The 20908-nt window shown below is 32.9% G+C and overlaps 1 non-coding gene and 2 pseudogenes across 1 annotated transcript; 1 reads left to right on the top strand and 2 right to left on the bottom strand.

The window, feature by feature from the left end:
• Nucleotides 1-6322: 6322 nt before the first annotated feature.
• On the bottom strand, nt 6323-7135 carry LOC149571459 (putative glycosyltransferase At5g03795 pseudogene; annotated as a pseudogene).
• Nucleotides 7136-8430: 1295 nt separating this feature from the next.
• Nucleotides 8431-15571, bottom strand: LOC149571457 (putative glycosyltransferase At5g03795; annotated as a pseudogene).
• TRNAI-UAU (transfer RNA isoleucine (anticodon UAU)) lies at nt 11123-11194 on the top strand. Its single transcript has one exon. It is a non-coding gene; the product is annotated as a tRNA-Ile (tRNA).
• Nucleotides 15572-20908: the final 5337 nt, after the last annotated feature.

Here is a 20908-nt window from a genome sequence, read left to right as displayed (position 1 = left end):
AGGAAATAGACACATGATCCTACATGTAACAAAACTTTTCATAGCCAAAGATAAGAATATACCCTAGAATAATGTAGTCTATAAAGAAATGAAGGAGGAAGATGAAAGGATACCACATTATTCCCACTTAGTTATCACGTAAGAGATAATAAAGGGATAACAAATCCTTGAGAGAAAATAAAAGGAAAATCCAAAATATGCCCTAAAAGATAGATTCTTTTATAGTAAAGAGACACTTACAAACATAAGATTACACTTAGGATGTTAATCCCTATGTAACACAATAAAGGAATGCAAGTTCGTAAAGGATACTAAAAAATATAAGAGAAGAAGGAACACATTATACCTCCCAAAATGTTTTTAATTTATACTAGACATGAAATTTCAAGAAAAAATAAGACTGCACTCAGGATGTCACTTCGTAAGTAATCACAATACATGAATGCAAGAAACAATGTCATCATATAAAAGGAAATCAAGTCATCAAAGTAAGAAATGGATCCTACAATATAGATATAAAAAGGAAATAGGGTATTTACCCCCAAGTGAGGAGAAAAGGGGAATGACTATTATGTTACTCACAAAGTAGGACAAAGATCCCCGAAAAGATACACTAACAATGTCTCATAGCTGGGAGCAACATAATAGGGACACGTACATATCAAGTAAAAAGATCATGAAAAAGATATCATTAAACATTGCAAGTTACATGAAACATAACATAAGCAATGAATTAAAAGGAAGCATGGAGTATAGATAAAGAAGGTCTCTTAGGTTTAATTAGATTGAAACGTGAAGATAAACATTCAACATGCATGCATTCATCAAATAAAGGTGTTTGATACACAAATCCAAGAATGGATAATGTTGGTGTAGAATCTAGGTTTTCTCAACCATAAAGAGGTGAGAAGCCACTTATAGAGTCAACACAAGTAAGATCTAAGTAGGAATTTGTGAAAATAAGGTCATACGAATCATCTTTTTTAACAAGAGCTAAATTGAATTAAGACATATCATGAGAAAGATCATCGAATGTGTGTTCCTCTATCGCTAAGGTACTCTTAGGAGAAGGACAAACATAACTCATCAAAGCCTAATATATAGGAATATCAATAGGATGCAAAGAAAGTGGTTGATCATTAGGAGTAATAATACTACCATCAAAGTGTGTAACAGCATCCTCATAGGGAAGAGAATAACCCGTGTCCTTAGCTAAGGGTTCACCCCAAATAATGTCAATATCATCCAAAGGTTGATCAATATCATCTTTGGGAAGATGAACCTCAATAGAAGAACATATTGAAGCATCATCATGCATATAAAATTGAATGTCTTTAAGATCATGAAGATAAATTTAAAATAAAGATAACAGTCCCATTGAAAGGAAGTCTAATGACTATAAAGAAAATGCAATTTATGTGAAAACAATACAAAAGGAGTTCAAAATACCAACAATTCAAGCAATAGCATATAAAGTGAATGTAGATAAAAATAGAGATAATACAATCTAACTCCAACAATAAAGTGGTACAATGTTAGGTTTACCAAAATCTTTAGGGGGAAAGGGAGATAGTTTAATAGGATTGTAGATCTCGGCTTTTTCAGACCACTCAACCATTCAATTATGCATGTGAGGGAAATATCCAAATATGATTCCCCTTTATAGTCCAAATTAGATCACTAGTAGAATTTTGGCAAATAAATGACTACGTGACTAAAATGTTTAGTCGCGTGACTAAAATGTTTAGTCATGTGACCAAAACCAATCAAATTCTACAAGTATTTTGTAATCCACAAGTATAAAAGATTAAATAAATGACTAATTTAGTCATTTCAGGGTGTTAGAAAAATAAATATGATCAAATAAATGACCAAATAATTAGTTACTCAAACAAACATGACTAAATGAATGGTGATTACTCCTTTATACTACATTTTATACTATCATGGACTTATATGCTTAGAAGTTTTATTTCACCACTAATATCTATTAACTAATAGGCATATTGCATGAGAAATTCAAGTACACTTGTCACATACCAAAAATCTAGCTTCTAGGTGAATAAACAACACTTAAAAATGGAACAATAAGGAATAGTTACCATCAAATGAATTTTTAGTCATGGTTTATTATTTAAAGCATAAAATAACTGTGTATGTCTCTTAGATCTCATTAGAGGGTTATGAAATTAATCCATGTGCTTTGTAATTAGCAATATGGAAGTGCATATTCATAGTTGTATGAGGTGCAGTGTTTAATTTTTTTAAAATTTTAAATTAGATGTTAGTGAATAGGGGGGAATTATCTTTGGGTTCTCCCTAGAAGTAGATCAATTAGTAGATCTTGATAAGATCACTAGATGCCCATACTCTATTTTACTTCTTGATTCAATAAATTATAATGCCTTTTTTATTAATATTTTTATAGTACTAAGATAGATGCATTTAATTATTACTGCTATGCTATGATTGATTCTTTTGACATAGTGCACTTTTTATCAAGTACATATAAACAATACTTCAATTTTTCTTAAAAAATCACTTTGTAACTTTAAGTAAAATAACTCTTGTTGATCAATGTTAAGAAATAAGTTTGTACTATTCATTTTTAAATTAAGTAAAATATATTTGAATTGTATAGAAAAAACTATTTAATTTAAAAATGTATAGTACAAACATATTGTTAAACATTGACAAGTAGAGATATGTTTGTATCAAGTCAAAATATAATTTAATCAAGAAAATTATAAGTCTTGTTTAATTTCATGTTCAAACAAAAAAAATTCACCATAAATTGAGTACAATAACATGTAGATGTTGTATAATGTACAAAAGTAGATTAAGTTTAGATATGATTAATTGTATTGTAGAATAAAAGTATTAATTTAAATATAAATTATATAAATTATTTTGATATAACAATTATAAAATAAGTTAATAAATTATATTAAATTTTTAATATTTTTAAATAAAATTAAATAATATAATATAAAATATTTCTAAAGTAATAAGTACAAACTTTAAATAAATATATACTATTAGTATATGTTATAACATAATACTGTGTATTATGATCTATCGAAAAGCATACTATAGATAATGAATAATCTGGCCAACGGTCTCTTGGTATCACATTCAATGTCCAAAAATCTGATCTTCATTTCAATTTTACAACATATCTATAGCAATAGTGATTTTTATAGTGTGTAGAAATCATGACAGTGGGTTCCAATTGCGTCGATTCACATTCGACATCATACTTGGCCAGTGCAAAAATGAGATCTTTCAAATAGGGTGTACATATCCATCAAAGCATAGTTGAAGGGGCCTTTTTCTCTAGGTATTGTAGTTGTAAGTGCCATAATATACATGAAAGAAAAGAGGGCCAAAGGAAGGTATAGCTAATTCTAGTCAAAACCTATATTGATACAAAGCTCCCAATTTTGATAAATAGATATGGCAGTAAAAAGACACCACGAGTAGGAACAAACCAATCGCAAACACCAAGGTAGGGTGACTAGAAATAAACCGATGAAAAAGAAATAGTTGGGGTAACCCCATTCCAGATCCGAAGCAACATATGTTTCCTCTGAACTAGCCTCATGAAATACCATGCAGATGAACTAATTTAGGATAGGTAGAACCCCTATTATCTATAGGATATAGATTGAATTGATATCATTGTTCCAAAAACCATTGTTCTCAGGTAGAAACCATTGAACCCCTCCATACTCGTATGTTGGGCATCTTGGTTACAAATTTGAAAAGGATAGAAAAGGTGTGTGAACTATTTGACAAAATGCCTACAACAAATATGGTCTCACAGTTAGCAATCATAGCATGATATTTTGAAGATGGATCAGTTGGAAAGGCACAAGAAACTTTTAATCATGCGCAACTAGCTGGTTTAAAGCCAGATTTGTCAAAACTTGCCTGCATTCTCACTATTTATGGTCAAATTAGAGATTTAGAATAGGGCATGAACATTCATCAAAGGTTAACTGATAGTAGGTTTTGTTAGATGTTGCAAGTGCCCTACTAGCATGTATACAGAATGTGGAAACATAGGAAAGGCGTGGGAACTATTTTAAGTCAATCCATTTCAAAATAATTACCCAGTAAAGTAGCTCTGTTCTTATATATTTGATTTTTATCATTTTTATTTTTTATATGATTTTGCACTATGGATCGATATTCTACAGAAACTCAAAAGATTGGTAATACAATTATTTTCTTCTTATCAAAAAATGTGGGGTTAAAACTAGACTAGTTTATTAACATATTTGTAAAAATGAGACATAAATTGTGATTAAATCACTACCCACCTTGCCAAAAACCAGATCTAGTTTTAGGCATAGGCCCTCATTCAGGTGTAGCAGGTTTAACAGTGTTAGTGCACGATGATGAGACAGTAGGGCTACAGATCTGCAAAGATGGTGAATGGGTTCCTATTCAACCCATACTTGGTTCCTTGGTAATCAATATTGGGGACATGGTTGAGGTAATCAAGATGAATTTTAACAATCTTTTGGCTAAAAAAATTGTATGAACTATTAAACTTTGTTAACTCGTTTCACATAATGTTTCTATGGATTTTAAATTTAAGTTGTAAATGATTATCTAGATTTAAAGTTTCATGTATAGAGCAAAAAATCCCCCCATTTCATTCTTTATGACTACCTAGCTTTAATAATTAGAAAACATGTTTTATGACACTTGACCATCATAGCTACGCTGAAAGGAAGAAAGAAGACTTGTGCTTCTTCTGGATGGGAAGTCACAAATGGAGTCCTTGGTAATTCTGTCTATTGAATGAATTGACCTTCTATAGAATAGGTACTTCTATAGGGGCCCCAATCAACTAGAGTTGGATCACCTTTTAAGTATACAAATATCTTCAACTGCTTCTCCATTTCTGAATAGCTCCTATAAATAACAAGACATGTCTTGTGGATCAAAACATGGCTATTCCAAAGCATATTAATTCTGATTTCTCTCAAAATTTTCATACTCGTGAAAACCCAAAAATTAATACTTTGTTGAACAATTTAATTTTTATGGCCCTACTCACATGATTTTGTTATCGTAATACTTAATTACAAATTAAATCACATTCAATCAATCTATAATTGTATAATGAATAACAGTCTGTTTGATTTCATTTGGCACCTAGGATTCATTAAATCCAAAATTCAAATCAATCGATAGCTATATAATGAATAATGCAATTATTTTAGTTTTCATTCTTTAATTTAAAGGCTTCAGTTCTGGGCAGCAGACAATCTTTCTTTTGTAATAGTTTCCTTCCTTTAGATTGAATAAAAGATTATGAATCCATCCCCAAAATAGAGTATCCTCTATTCTTGAGCAGAGTAACTTATTTTGCTTTCATATATTGTTGTTTTTGGGTATTGGACATTATTCTTTCTACTGCTGTTTGGATTCTACAGGTTTCTACAGAAGTTACAGTGGCATGACGCCTTGTCTATCTGTCAGATCTTGGTAGCAGAAGCCTTTTGGACTTGACAACCACTCCAAGGTATTTCTCTTTCCCATATAGAGTTCTTTGGTTATCCTATTTAAATTTAAGCTGACATCCTAGCACTTATTAGGAAAAGTGTAGCAATCTCAGATGGAAATGCATTAGAGCTACACTTTTTTCAGCATGGTACAATTAGAAAATTGGCCCTTTATTTGGGATGTCAGGCTGGTGTAGTCCCCAGAAAGAGGTTTCTGATGGATAGGAATGATCATGGTGTCCTAGAAAAGTGGGAGTTTCTTAACATAATGCATCCAATGTGTAGCTACTCTCCATTCATACAAGTATGTCAATCCAAGAAATCTCTCAATGATTCAGTTACAAACATATTTTCCCTCATAGTCATAACTTTGCATATCTACATCCTTGCTCTCAGCAATTTATTTCCCATATTTATCAAACCATTTCTATTTTACATGAAAATATAGTACTATCAATTAACAGTCATAACCCACAAGATCAATGATGTAATTTGAATACCTTTCTAATATATGATGTAGGCCCTATGGAGGAAAATGATTGGTATGAGATGACTTTGCCTGAATCAGAGGCTCTGCTACTACTATTTTCTTCAACTAATCAATACTTTCTTCCCCGACTTCTAAAGTCCATGAAAAATCTAAAATTTCTTATGGTATTGAATTATAAAAAAAGAAGGAAACTATGAGAGGTCTAGATGTTTTATCTTCACTAGGTCAACTCAAGAGTGTCCGCTTGGAGAGGCTGATTGCACTCACTGTTCAAAACCAAAGCAAAGATACATCAAACTTAGAGAAGCTATATTTAAGCTATCTTTATGCCCTCTGGAACATACTGATCATGGACTTGAATATCCAGATCACTATTAATTCCATTCTAGTGTTTGAACAATAGAGAGTGCACAACTCCATGTTTGGCACCTACAAAAAATGCCATAATTGTGCACTCCAATGGTGGTCGCCCGCCAAAAAAATGACAACTACTGTAATGATATGTTATCAAATTTATTTCAGGGAGTGATGCATCCTTCATGGGATTAAACCCTTCTGGACTTATTTCATTGCACAACACCCAGATTGAGTTGTTATATAAAAAAGGATTTGCCAACGAAGTAATTGGGCCCTGTAGCTAATTCATCAAAAAATGAAAATGAAAAAAATAGAGAATTAAATGTACACCAATCTCTTTATACTAATTTAAATATGTATTACTACCCAGTCATGGAAAGATAGCATAAAGTAATCGGTACCCAGACTGTGATTCCAATATGGATTTTTTTTCCACCCCATAAATGTAGTCTTTCACAAAGAGTCTTACTTTTGGCATTTCATATATTTTATTCTTGTAAAGAAACTTGATCATCATAGCTATGCTGAAAGGAAGAAAGAAGACTTGTGCTTCTTCTAGATGGGAAGTCACAAATGGAGTCCCTGGTAATTCTGTCTGTTGAATGAATTGACCTTCTATAGAATAAGTACTTTTGTAGGGGCCCCAATCAACCAGAGTTGGCTCACCTTTTGGGTATACAAATATCTTCAACCACTTCTCTATTTCTGAATAGCTCTTGTAAATAACAAGACATGTCTTGTGGATCAAAACATGGCTATTCGAAAGCATATTAATTCAGATTTCTCTCAAAAATTTCATACTCATGAAAACCAAAAAGTTAATACTTTGTTGAACTATATTATTTTTATGGCCCTACTCACCCAATTTTGTTACTGTAATACTTAATTAATAATTAAATCACATTCAAATCACTCTATAACTGTATAATGAATAGCAGTCTGTTTGATTTCATTTGGCACCTAAGATTCATTAAATCCAAAATTCAAATCAATCTATAAATGTATAATGAATAATGCAATTATTTTATTTTCCATTCTTTAATTTAAAGGCTTCAGTTATGGGCAGTAGACAATCTTTCTTTTGTAATAGTTTCCTTCATTTAGATTGAATAAAAGATTACGATACTGTCCCAAAATAGAGTATCCTAAGTTCTTGAGCAGAGTAACTTTTTTGCTTTCATATATTGCTATTTTTGGGTATTGGACATTATTCTTTTAGCTGTTGTTTGGATTCTACAATTTTCTACAAAAGTTACAGTGGCATGATGCCTTGTCTATCTTGTCAGATCATGGTAGTAGAAATCTTTTGGATTTGAGAACCACTCCAAGGTACTTCTCTTTCCCATATAGAGTTCTTTGGTTATCTTGTTTAAAATTTAACCTAATGTCGTAGCACTTATTAGGAAAAGAGTAGCAATCTCACATGGAAATTCATCAGAGTTGTACTTTTCTCAGCATGGTGCAATTAGAAAATTGGCCCTCCATTTGGGATGTCAGGCTGGTGTAGTCCCCAGAAAGAGGTTTCTGATGGATAGGAAGGATCATGGTTTACTAGAAAAGTGGGAGTTTCTTAATCATAATGCATCCAATGTGTAGCTACTCTCCATTCATACATGTATTTCAATCCAAGCAATATCTCAATGATTCAGTCACAAACATATTTTTCTTATAGTTATAACTTTACATATATACATCCTTGCTCTCAGCAACTTATTTCTCGTATTTATCAAACTATTTCTATTTTACATGAAAATCTAGTACTATCAATTAACAGTCATAACCCACAAGATCAATGATGTAATTTGAGCACCTTTTTGATCTATCATGCAGTCCCTATGGAGGAAAATGATTGGTATGAGATGACTTTGCTTGAAACAGAGGCTCTGCTACTACTATTTTCTTCAACTAATCAATACTTTCTTCCCCCATTTTTGAAGTCAATGAAAAATCTAAAATTTCTTATGGTATTGAATTATCGAACAAAGAAAGAAACTATGAGAGGTCTAGATGTTTTATCTTCACTAGGTCAACTCAAGAGTGTCCACTTGGAGAGGTTGATTGCACTCACTGTTCAAAACCAAAGCAAAGATACATCAAACTTAGAGAAGCTATCTTTATTCCCTCTGGAACATACTGATCATGGACTTGAATATCCAAACCACTATCAATTCCATTCTAATGTTTGAATAACAGAGAGTGCACAATCCATGTTTGGAACCTACAAAAAATGCCATCATTGTGCACTCCAATGGTGGATGCCCGCCAAATAAATGGCAACTGCTATAATGATATGTTATCAAATTTATTTTAGGGAGTGATGCGTCCTTCATGGGATTAAACCTTTCTAAACTTTTTTCATTGCACAACACCTGTATTGGGTTGTTGTATAAAAATAGATTTGCCAACGAAGTAATTAGGCCCTGTAGATAATTCATCAAAAAAATGAAAATGAAAAAAATAAAGAATTGAACATACACTAATCTGTTTATACTAATTTAAATATGTATTACTACCCAGTCATGGAAAGATATAATAAAAAAATCGGCACCCAGATTGTGATTCCAATATGGATATTTTTTTCTCACCCCATCAATGTAGTCTTTCACAAAGAGTCTTACTTTTGACATTTAATATGTTTTATTCTTGAAGAAAAACTTGACCATCATAGCTATGCTGAAAGGAAGAAAGAAGACTTGTGCTTCTTCTAGATGGGAAGTCACAAATGGAGTCCCTGATAATTCCATTCGCTGAATGAATTGACTTTCTTTAGAATAGATACTTCTGCAGGGGCCCCAGTGAACCAGAGGTGGCTCACCTTTTGGGTATACGAATATCTTCAACCACTTCTCCATTTTTAAATAGCTCCTGTAAATAACAAGACATGTCTTGTGGATCAAAACATGGCCATTCCAAAGCATTTTAATTCATATTTCTCTCAAAAAATCCATACTTGCAAAAACCCAAAAGTTAATACTTTGTTGAACTATATTATTTTTATGGCCATACTCACTTGATTTTGTTATCATAATACTTAATTGAAAATTAAATCACATTCAAATCAATCTATAATTGTATAATGAATAGTAGTCTATTTGATTTCATTTGGTACTTAGGTTTCATTAAATCCAAAATTCAAATCAATATAGTACTTTCTATATTGTTTGTGCACAAATTTTACGAGATAAGTGCCTAGAATTGCACGTTTTATTGAAAATCATACCTCTCCTACAAGCAAAATTGCTATGGAACTCTAAGCTCAAGTGTCTTGTCTTAAGAATTTGGCATCTCTAGAGTTCCTATTTGCAAAAAATATAATTTGAAAAGGCTATTGATAGTAATTATTAATTATTTTTGTTGTATCTGTTGAGTATTTTTCTCGTCTAAAATTTTCCAAATATTACATTACAATGTTTATTCTTTGGGTATAATTAGAATGAAAAGACAAAGATTGTGTGATGGAGGAATGGCACCTGTGGGAAGCAGAGAGGTGCAAGATTCTAGGTTTGAATATGTTAAAAGTATGAAAAAATAGGCTTTCATGAAATTATTTTTATGCCTATTTTAAAGGTTTACTTGTTTGGTGTTGTCACACATTTGATTGAAAATGATTTACTATTATTTTATGCACTAACACTCTTTTCCAGATAATATAGAAGCATCTAGCAGCAATCCAACATGCCCTCCCCATCCAAGTTTTATGTGGGGAGTTTGCATCCAATGTGGTGTGATGAAACCAAATTCAGATTCAGATGATCAAACTAGAGTTGCTCTTACATATATTCATAAGTTATCTTAAACCTTTTTTTTTTCATTTTGTATTTTAATGAACCCTATTTACATCTTCTAACCATGTTGAACAGAATTCAAGATTTTGTTCATACAAAGTGTAAATATAATGTTAATATTTTCTTTTCTTGATTATATTCTTCATTTTTTCACATATAGTTCCAATGTCTTCGACAGAATTAATTGAGCCAAAGGTTCAATACATGTTATTCAATAGTTTCACATTTGACTGTTGTAATGGGTTTATACTTGTCTAACAATGGAATTATAGGGACAATAAATTTGGTTGCATTATTATTCTTGGAGTTGAAGCATGTTGGATTGGTTTTTTTAGTAGTCTTTTGTTTTTTCCTCACAAAAATTTCCTCCCAAAAAATAGTTCCTTAGATCATGGTAGGAATTCACATAGTTCAACATGTCCTCTGTACATCTACCATGCCCGACTTTTGCATGCTTATGACATTGGTATTATTATGGTGATTACATTTTGTCATGACAGCAACTGACTCTATTTTACAATGCACACAAGCTAGGCTCAATTATTTCAAACAGTATGAAAAGAAAAAAATAGTTGGTTTGATGTGATTTTTTAATGGGATTTGATGTTTTTATTTAATGAAAAGGTTTATTTTCCTAACATAAATTTTATAATCAATTGTATATTTTTCTAAAAAGTTAGCACAAGAAACAATACTTGTGTGTGGCCAAAGTGAACCAATTTATATTTTATAAGAGTTTATCACTACAATAATTTAGAGAAGTGTAATTGACATGAAATATAATTTTATAATGCTTGAACAAAAGAGTTTAAAATTGTTTAGTTGTTATTGATAAAGATTTAGATTATTGTTTTTCATAATAACTAAAATTTGTATTCTTTGAGAAGAGTACATCATGTTATAGTGACCGTGATCATGGTAAATCTAATGTTGGGTAGATAGCTTTGTCAATTTTTTGCATTATTCTTTAAAGGGTACTAGCTCAATGGAAGAGCACCTGCTTTATAAGTAGGAGGATGGTGGTTCAATTCCATCGTACCCTAATATGACTAAATTAATGATTAAATAAACTACCAAATATACTACCAAATAAATTACCATATATACTACCAAATATACTACCAAATAAATACCAATTATACTACCAAATATAAAACCCAAAAAACTACCAAAAAAACCAAATAAACTACCAAGTAACAACAATAAACGACTAAATCAATGACCTAATCAATGATTAAAATAGTTTAGTCATAAATTTGGTTGGGAGATAAATGTCTGACAATAAACTACCATTGGTCACATGATCAAAATTAGTCACATATCTACAATTTTTAGTAGTTATTTAGTAATATATTGTTGTTTTTGTACTAGTGGATTAGCTAGGACCCAAGGAGAAAGGGCACCAATACCAAATTTGAACTATAAAGGAGAATACAATACAAGGAAGTATACTCTTTGACCCTTATAGGATAATGTGTATGCAAAATTTGAACCAATTGACTAAAAAATGTAGATCTAGATGCTATGTGTTTACAATCAGACCAATTAAGATATATATCTAGGGTAAAGATATGTAAGGAAATAAAATATGAAAGACTCACCTTAAAATTTGTAGAGGAATATGTACTTTAGCTCTGAAAGTCACGAATTTGAGCCTATTTCTACATATCCGACTGCGGATTCTTGAATGAAACAACGAAAGGAACAAAAACCATAAATCATTCATCCAAAAAAATAGGAAGGACTGGGTCAACCTAGAAGGACTAATTCTCTCAAGTTTATGTAGTCCAATGGTACTATAAAGATGTCAAACCAACTTTTCCAAAATGCTTTCGATGAGTTATTTCTAGATCTGCATGCAAAGTTCTTCAATCCTACTCCTATGTAGAAGAAATTTAAATTGAATTATAATTGATAAAGGAAATTATTGCATTTATTAGATCTGAATAATATCAAATAAAAGATATAATTACCTCCATACATGCAAAGGACTTTGATGTGTGATCAAGTATGTTAGTGTACTAGCTTTGAATCAAAGAAACCAAAGAGAAAATCAAGGAAGCTAAAACCTCATATATCAAAATGTATGTGACATGTCATGGATAAATAATAGGATAGATTGAATGTATTGAAATGATGGATCTTCTTGTTAGATACAAACTCAACTACCATGTTGACGAAAGAAGTTTGATGCAAGAGCTGTTAGAAATTGATAATACTGAGAGGGGGGGGGAGGGTTGAATCAGTATTCTACAAATTTTTTCCCACAATTGAATATCGTTACTTACTTTATAACATGCATATGAAAGTAAACCAACATTGTTGAATAATAAGTATAACCATACACATAGAGAACTCATAACACCATTATCTATTAGCTAGGGAAACCCCGACTAAGGGAAAACCCATGTGGGGATGATAACCATAAGATGGTTCACTAAGAAATAGGATCTTGCTAAGGATATTGACCCTGTTAGGAGTCTATGATATACATACAGTGTCTCAAGTCCTTATTAGGAGATGAATCCTTTTTAGAAGCCTCAACCTTGTTAGGAGTTGGTAGAACAAATACAATATATGCAAGAAGAGCCTACTTCCCTAATATGGAATTATACATTTCAATTCCCCACAAGATAGATATACATACAATACTTTCTTTACTACTATAACTCACACTTTCTCTAATCATATATCAAATCTTGCATCACATAAGGCTTTCATAATAGTTCACATCACAACTACAACATCTCACAACTTCACAATAACTGTGCAATATAAGAGCTCTACTTATACCTTACACATTTACAAAACTCTGCTTAGTCAGCCTTTATGTGTTCACACGTTTGATATAATATAAAATAATGTCCATAAAGTTGACTCATCGTAACTTAGTAATTATTTTGTAACCAAAATAATTCCTAAGGTTGTTCAACTCTGATAACTAATATGCTTTGTTCTGCTCTATTAAATACCTGCACTGATATTTTAATCATAACTTACATCATACTATCCATACACATCTACGTACTTAACCACATCATTATGACAGTGTTACAAAGCTTCCCTTAACTATGCATAAGCTAACTCTCTACGAGTCATCCATACTCTTAAGATACGTTCTCTGTAGTGCTGCAAATTGTCTAACACTTAGATAATTTTCTATCTCTAAATGCATAAATAAAATGTTAAATGCATGTTGCCATAAATGAAAACCATCAGAACATCTATTTGACCATATTGCCAACAATCTCTCCCTTTGGAATTGATGGCAACATTTGGAAAATTTGGCTAAGTCCCAAAATGATGTCATGCATATCAAAAAGCAAAAATAAAGTAACTACAAAGTTGCCTTCAAAACATAACAAATTTTGTTCATGTTTTATGGATCATTACATTCCTTATCACTCCTTTACATTGATACATAAATAAGATCCCCCTTACATATACATTTACATCTATACACTTTTCTCTACATAATACTCCCCCTTTGACATCAATGACAAAGGTGTCAAAAACTACATCACAAAACTTGTTGCCTGTTGATGATCAACTTGTCATTCTAGATATACAATATCCAAAATCAATCTTTAGCTTGTCTATGTCCTTCTTCCAATTTCCTTAGACTGTATGTGATATAATGATGAGTGCACAAAGTGCATGAGATGCCACTTCAACTGTGCTCAAGTTAGTATAGGCAAATTTTTCATAGGATGTCTTCACCGCAAGACATTCCTCCAACTGCCTTTGCAAAATGACAACTTTGGGTCTCCAATATGCTTAGAGAATAGAGAATATCCTTAATACCTTCTCCTTGTCAAACTCAATGTTTCTGATTGCATTGTGAATCTTCTCAATTTAAGTTTTAGAATCTTCAATTCTAACCTTTGGTTGCTGCAATCTAGTAGTGAGTATTTGAAGCTCATTCATATAGCCTTTGATCTTTGCATCAAAATATGACAAATAATTGTAAGACATTGTGCACTATCCATACAACTTATTACCTTCATCTAAGCTCTTCCTTAGCTCCTTTATACATACATCTAAGGTTTTCATATCATTCCTAACATTTGTGTATACTTTGTCAAACAATGATGCATGATGCTTTGTTTGCACTTGTGTTGTTGCTACTTCAACTAAAGTTGTGAACTCCTCATCAAAAGGTCTTCACCAACTCTTTTTCCTTAACCTACAAGTTTGGATTTTCTATAGCAATGGAAATTGTCTTCTGCATCTACTCCAAGACTTTAGCAAGAGTCTTCTCTAAAGACTTTATAGAATTTTTTTCTCAAACAATTTGCTCAAAGTGCCCATTAGCTCTTTCTGATCTTCATCATCAGATGGAATAGGTATTGTTGCTAATGTTCCAACTACTGATACTACTAAAGGTATAGTAGCTTTTATCTTCTTTTCCTCTTCTTTCTTCCTCTTCTCTTCTTCTTTCTTTTTTTGTTCTTCATCTTCTTTCTTCTTCTTCTCTTCTGCTCTCTTTTCCTCCTCTTCTTTTTCTTTCCTCTTCTTTTCCTCTTCATTTTTCTTCTTATTTTGTTCATCTTCTCTTCTCTTTTTTCCCTATATTTCTTTTTTTTATATTTCTTCTGCTTCCTATTTCCTCTTTTCCTGTTCTTCTTTCTTCTTCTTATCTTCTTCCTCATCATCTGAGCTAGTATAGGTAGTGATATTGCTGATATTGCCAACAATATTTGCTCCATATCCTATAAACAAATCTCCTTTGCATCCACAATTATGTGTGTACTATCCACTTGCATGGATTCAATACTTATAACAATGTAAGGTGGTGAAAGTGTCTGATGCATCCCCTTTGCTTCTTCCTCATCACTAGAAGGTGTGTCTACCTATACATACACTAGACTATTAGCCTTAGACTGCGCACTCACCTTAGGTACCAAGGAAATATATTTTACTATAGTCTCCTTTGTATGTTGCCTAAATTCCTCATAATTGCCTCCCATAAGATGCATTGCTCTTCTTTTGTTCCTTAGCAAGGGCTTAATACCGTTCAAAACTTTGCTTGACTCTTCTTTTGATCCAATATCACATAACTTGTTTATTGATGTGATCCTTATATTCATATCTTCTTCTAATGCCCTTTTCTTCCTATTAACCAACCTACTATATAGGTCTTTAGGAATCTTATTTTATATACTTTTAAACTTCTTATTCCTCAAAATCATGTTTCTTATGGTGGCGTTCTCTAACTACCTCCTATCCATATTATCGTACATGTTATAAGATTTGTTTAACTGAACAAAACTATCATCATTTATAATATGCATATTTAAATTTTCTACCTTTGGTTTCCATGCTTTCTTGCCCACTGCTATCCTTGCTTCCTGCTCATCTTGTTCAACAGTTTTATCTTCAACATCATCCTCTGAACTCTCAGAACTGCTTATCTGCATAGTCTTTGTTCTCTTTCCAGGTCCACTGGCAATTTGCTTGACCCTTTTCTTGGATTGTGGTATAGGTTCTTGTTTAGCCTTCACCAATCTATTAGACTTCCTTTGCGCAGTAGGTACTTTCACCTCTGTTGTCTCCCTGTCTATTCAAAACTTTCTCTTACTGGTTGCACTTGTGCAACTACTACATAAGGTGCAATAGGAGCTTGCACACAAGGCTATGCCATTGTTACTCCCTCTAAAGGTCTTGTTACTGCAATGGGTGTTGCAGCCAACACTTCAATCTGTCCACTAGCCTTCATTTCTAGCATAATTCTTTTCAAGTCATTGAATTCTTGCCTTGACGTACTAGATTCCTTAAGGATGGAATCTATCTCCTTTTTCTACCTTTTTCTTTCTCTCTTTACTATAAAGTTAAGATTCAATAATCCTTAATCTCTCATCACAGGTTCCCCATCTAGGACATTCTATGTCCTGCTCAGATTCAAGTATGATCTGCGCATACCCTTCTATCAACTTTGTGCTCATCTCATAGCCCATAGGCTTAATGAATTTTACTCCAGGAATGATTGCTTCCATGTAGGAGTTGTTAGTCTCCACCATGAAGCATAAATCATCCTTATATTTCTCCACCATAGAAGGAGGTATCCTATACCTCAGTTTCATCTCTGACTGGAAACTCTTCATCATTCTATCTATGTCATTATCTCTTACATTCTTAGGCTTAGATCTGTAGCATTGAGTCACTAACTTCATTGTGCACTTGTTGCTATCCCAATTAATTAATCTAGGAAACTAGGTTGTAGCATAAAAGAATATATGAGTTAATAGGGACTCAAATCTGAATACAACACTCTTTGTTCTCTTGATCTTTGCAATGTTTTCTAATAGTTGCAATTTGATAATGTCACACAAATTCACTTTTCTTCCTTTAATAGTCATCACATATGCCACATGAAGAAATCTAGCTGGTGCAGAGTTAACCCTTGATCCATGGTCCAACTTGAACCCTAATATTTTAGTTAATAACTTAACTCCTTTATTTTGAATAGGTTCAACGTTCATATTTCTTCCTGTTACTATAAATAATTAATTATTATTACACTTAAGTTTACTTAGGTTAATGCATTATTTTATTATTTATTAGTTAGACACCTAGGAGTATGTGTAGTCTTATGAGTTGTCTTGTTGACAACATAAGAGTTAGCAACTCTAATTAAGCACATGGTGTCTACAACATCTTTTTATGTGACATACCTATGTAAGCTTATCCTCTCATTATCGCACTAACTTTTGTGCTCAATGGAGGATAATCCACTCTTGGTGGACATGTGCTTAGTTGTGAGTCTTATCTATTTGCTGACTCCTAGTCATTCTAGGGGACTTTATATTTAGGGACTCCCAGTGTGTATGTACATCAATTCATTCTAATATTTTTATTCTAATCATACTTTATTGGTCCATATTATGGTAGTGCTTGAGCTTCTTGATCTTGGTGTGATTTTCCCCTAAGGCAAATTCTTACATGGTATCAGAGTTATACCAAATTCTTACATGGTATCAGAGTTATACCAAATTCTTACATGGTATCAGATCCATAGGAGTTTCATTTCATAGCTATTGGAGACAATTTTTGCTTCACCTCTCAAAGGACCACAATTCAGATCCAAAGTATCTACAATAATTGGGAGAGTCTAAAGCCAAAGCAGACCTCACCATTGTGTTCAGAGCATTGATTCGGTGAATTTTGACTATAAATTTGCTTGTCCTAGGCCATAGTCAAATTTGAGGCAATTTTTTTTTGCAAACTCGAACCCAGAGGCCTAATTTGTGAAATTGTAGGAGAGATTTTTTTTGTCAAACAAGATTGGAGTTCATTGGTGCAAATCAGATATTGAAATCATATTTAGAAGGCCAAAAAACCCCCAAATCAACTTTTGTTTCATCAAAATTGGACATCTGAGGTGAAATCTAGAGTAAATTGATTTTTGGAGGTGCCACGATGACAATTCAAGAAAAATAATTGCAGAGGTGATTTTCAAACAGTGATATCTCCCTCATACAGACTCCTTTTTCTGCGCAATTTTTTTTGTTTTGTTTTGGGGTAGAATTTCGTGATCTACACATTGGTGTAGGATGTTTGAGATCTTTGTTTGTGAATTTTTCTACAAATCCCAAATCTCAATTTTTGTAACTTCAAAGGCTTAGTTCAAGCTCATCTAGACACATATTCGGGTTCCATTTTTTTGAAAGTGCATAATTTTTTGTCTACTTTCCAGATCTGCAATTAGATTATAGGCTTCTGTGGACATAAATACCACTTTAAGAAATAGGTCCTTTTTTGCATTGTATTGCTTTGATAAAACTTCAAAATTGTTGTACATCTGAGCTACGTTGCTAAGTACTAGATTTGAACTCCAAGAGGAGGTTGTAAAAAGCAAAATCAAAAGTGCACTTTTGTCCATTTTGACAAGTGGCCTATTGTAAACACACTACATATAAAGTGCCAAAAGCATCATTTTTTTTGGGGGTGGGGGGAGGGGGGTGTTCTTTGATTGAGTGAATAGAAGGGGTGTATCTTGTGTTGTTGTGTCTCTCTTTCTCTCTTGTGCTCTTTTAATTTTTTGCATCATGGGTTCACCTAAAACTCCACTTCTAACTTCACACAATTATACTACATGGAAAGATATTATATGGAGTAGACTAATGGAAAAAGGTTTAAATTTATATGTTGATGGTACAATTGTAAAATTGACTGATGCTGATTCATAGGTTGACTGGCAAGTTAAAGACAACTAGGCTCTAGTAATTATTAAGAGTTGTGTGCACATAGATCTCTTCTTCCACATTTCCAGCTTTAAGGATGTCAAGGGTTCTTGGGAGAAACTTGAAGGTTTGTATGGTAAGGTGAATGAGGAAAACAGATTCCAAATTGAGGATGATCTACTTCTCTTAGATCCTAAGAATTTTGACACAATTCAAGACTATGTCAACAAAGCCAATGAATTGAGAGCACTACTTAAGGATTGTGGTAATCCCCTGAAGGATGATAGATTGATTCATCACATCTTGAAGAGGCTACCTTCATAGTATGCATCTTTTGTTTTGAGTTACAAGAAGTGCCTTCGCTAAGCCTTCATTTGATGCATTTGTAGAAATATTGATGTTGGAACAATCCAAGTTGATAGATATGAGAATTCTCAAGTCATCCAAGTCTACAACATTGGTGGCTAGTATCGAGAACCAAACAAATCAAGGTGGAAAAAGTTTTACCAACAGAAAGAAAAAGTAGTGGAAGCCAAGATCATAATCAAAGACACAACAATCTTCGTCCTCACAACAAGGCAATTCTTCTTTCAACAAGAAGGATAAACTATTTTGTGCATATTGCAAGAAACCAAATCATGTTGAGCATTATTGCATGACTAAGAGAATAGATGAGTTGGAAAACTTGGGAAGAACAAAATCATTGTGCCAAATGCTTCCAAGGATTCAAATCCATCCACTTGAAAGGGAAAAGGGAAAGCATTTATGACAAGTTCAAGTTCTTCAGGGGAATGGATTCTTGACTTAGGTGCCTCATATCATATGGGTTCTTCAAAAGGACACTTTTCTTCATTGAACAAGTCTAAGGTACCTCACATCTTTGTAGGGAATGATACACAAGTGGAAGTTGAAGGGAAAGGACATGTTGAGATGGAAAATGGAGAGTTCAAAGATGTTCTCTACGTTCCTCACCTTAGCACTAATCTCCTTTCAATTTACCAAATCACTCACTATGGAGGTGGCAATAAAGTTGAGTTCATTCCTGATTTAGTAATGGTGCACAATCTTAAGGATGATTCATTGGATGTAGTGGGTAAAGTCAATCATGACACAAGGCTTTATTCTTTCCCCCACTTTGTGCCTAAGTCTCCTTCACATGCCTTGTTGACACAATCACAATCATAAAGTAAATTATGGCATGAGTGGTATGGCATATTGCCTTTTTCTATCTTCATCAACTTAGCTCAAAAAATATGGTGAAAGGTCTACCTACATTCAACTTTTCTAATGGTCAATGTTCAACTTGTTCAATATATATGCATCTCGAAGAGAAGTTTGACAAAGGGAAGTTTTGGAGAGCATCAATTGTTCTTGAGTTGGTTCACACAATTCTAGTAGGCCCCTTTTCAGTAACATCCGTTAGCAAGGATCACTATGTCCTCACTTTCATTGATGAATTTTCATACTACACATGGGTCTACTTTCTTAATCACAAGAATGAAGTGTTTGATAAGTTTCTAGCCTTCAAGAGTCATGTTGAGAAGCAATCAAGTAAAGCCATTTGTATGGACAATGAAAGTAGATACATGAACTCAAGACTTAGAGACTTTTGTGAACTTGAGGGTATTGATCTTCAGAATCCTGTAGCATTTAGTGCATAAAAGACAAGTGTTGCAGCAATGAGGATTAGAACTCTTAAGTCAATGACAAGTTGCATGATTCAAGCTAAGTCTCTTGATCCATCACTTGAAGTTGAAGCTATAAGTAATGCCAATCACATCCTTAATAGGTCTCCTCATAATGTCTTAGATGGAATGACTCCTTTTGAGGCATGGTGCAGAAGAAAACCAGTTGTGAAACACTTCAAATTTTTTGGTTGTCTAGCATGGGCACACATATCTTCAAGGGAATGCAAGGCACCACCACCAAGGTCTTGTACTATCATTGGATATGATAAAAGTGTTAAGGCATATAGACTTATGGATCCCAAGACTCATGAGATATTCATAGAGAGGAATGTTCACTTTTGAGGAAAGTTCACCTAGCTTATCCTATAATCTTCTCCATACTTCATACATTGTGGAAACTAATAGTGACAACAGTGATACTGATTTAACAGGTTCACTTGTGAGGGATCATATTGATAGACAAAGAAAAAAGTCACAACATTAGAAAATTCCATATGCATACATTGCTACAGTGGTAGGTCCATGTAATTCAATACAATTGGGTACACATTGTCTTCCAGTTCTAGAATCAAGGGATGACTACATAATAGATATTTTAGGTTTGTTTGTGGAGTCTTACATAACAGATTTGGGAGGCATTATTGATGATATACATCTTCTCGTTGATGGAGAAGATCCTTCTTCAGTTGTTGTGAGGGAATACTCTAACCCTCTTGTCCATTCTCTACATGATCAGTCTTTCAAGGTTGATATGATTGTGGATCCTTATTACAACAGTTGTAGGAGGTCTCTTTATCATTCAAGGAGATAGTTGGTTATTTGGGATATGGTCTACATCCATCCTTGCTAAATTTGAAGTTCTTTTCAGGAGTGTTGGAAGGGGCAA

This window comes from Cupressus sempervirens, chromosome 2 (genome assembly GCF_028749045.1).
Source record: "Cupressus sempervirens isolate cs-2001-9-10 chromosome 2, ASM2874904v1, whole genome shotgun sequence".
NCBI classification, from domain to species: domain Eukaryota; kingdom Viridiplantae; phylum Streptophyta; class Pinopsida; order Cupressales; family Cupressaceae; genus Cupressus; species Cupressus sempervirens.
The sequence above is the reverse complement of the archived record's forward strand: the minus strand, read 5'-3'. Positions and strand labels throughout refer to the sequence as shown.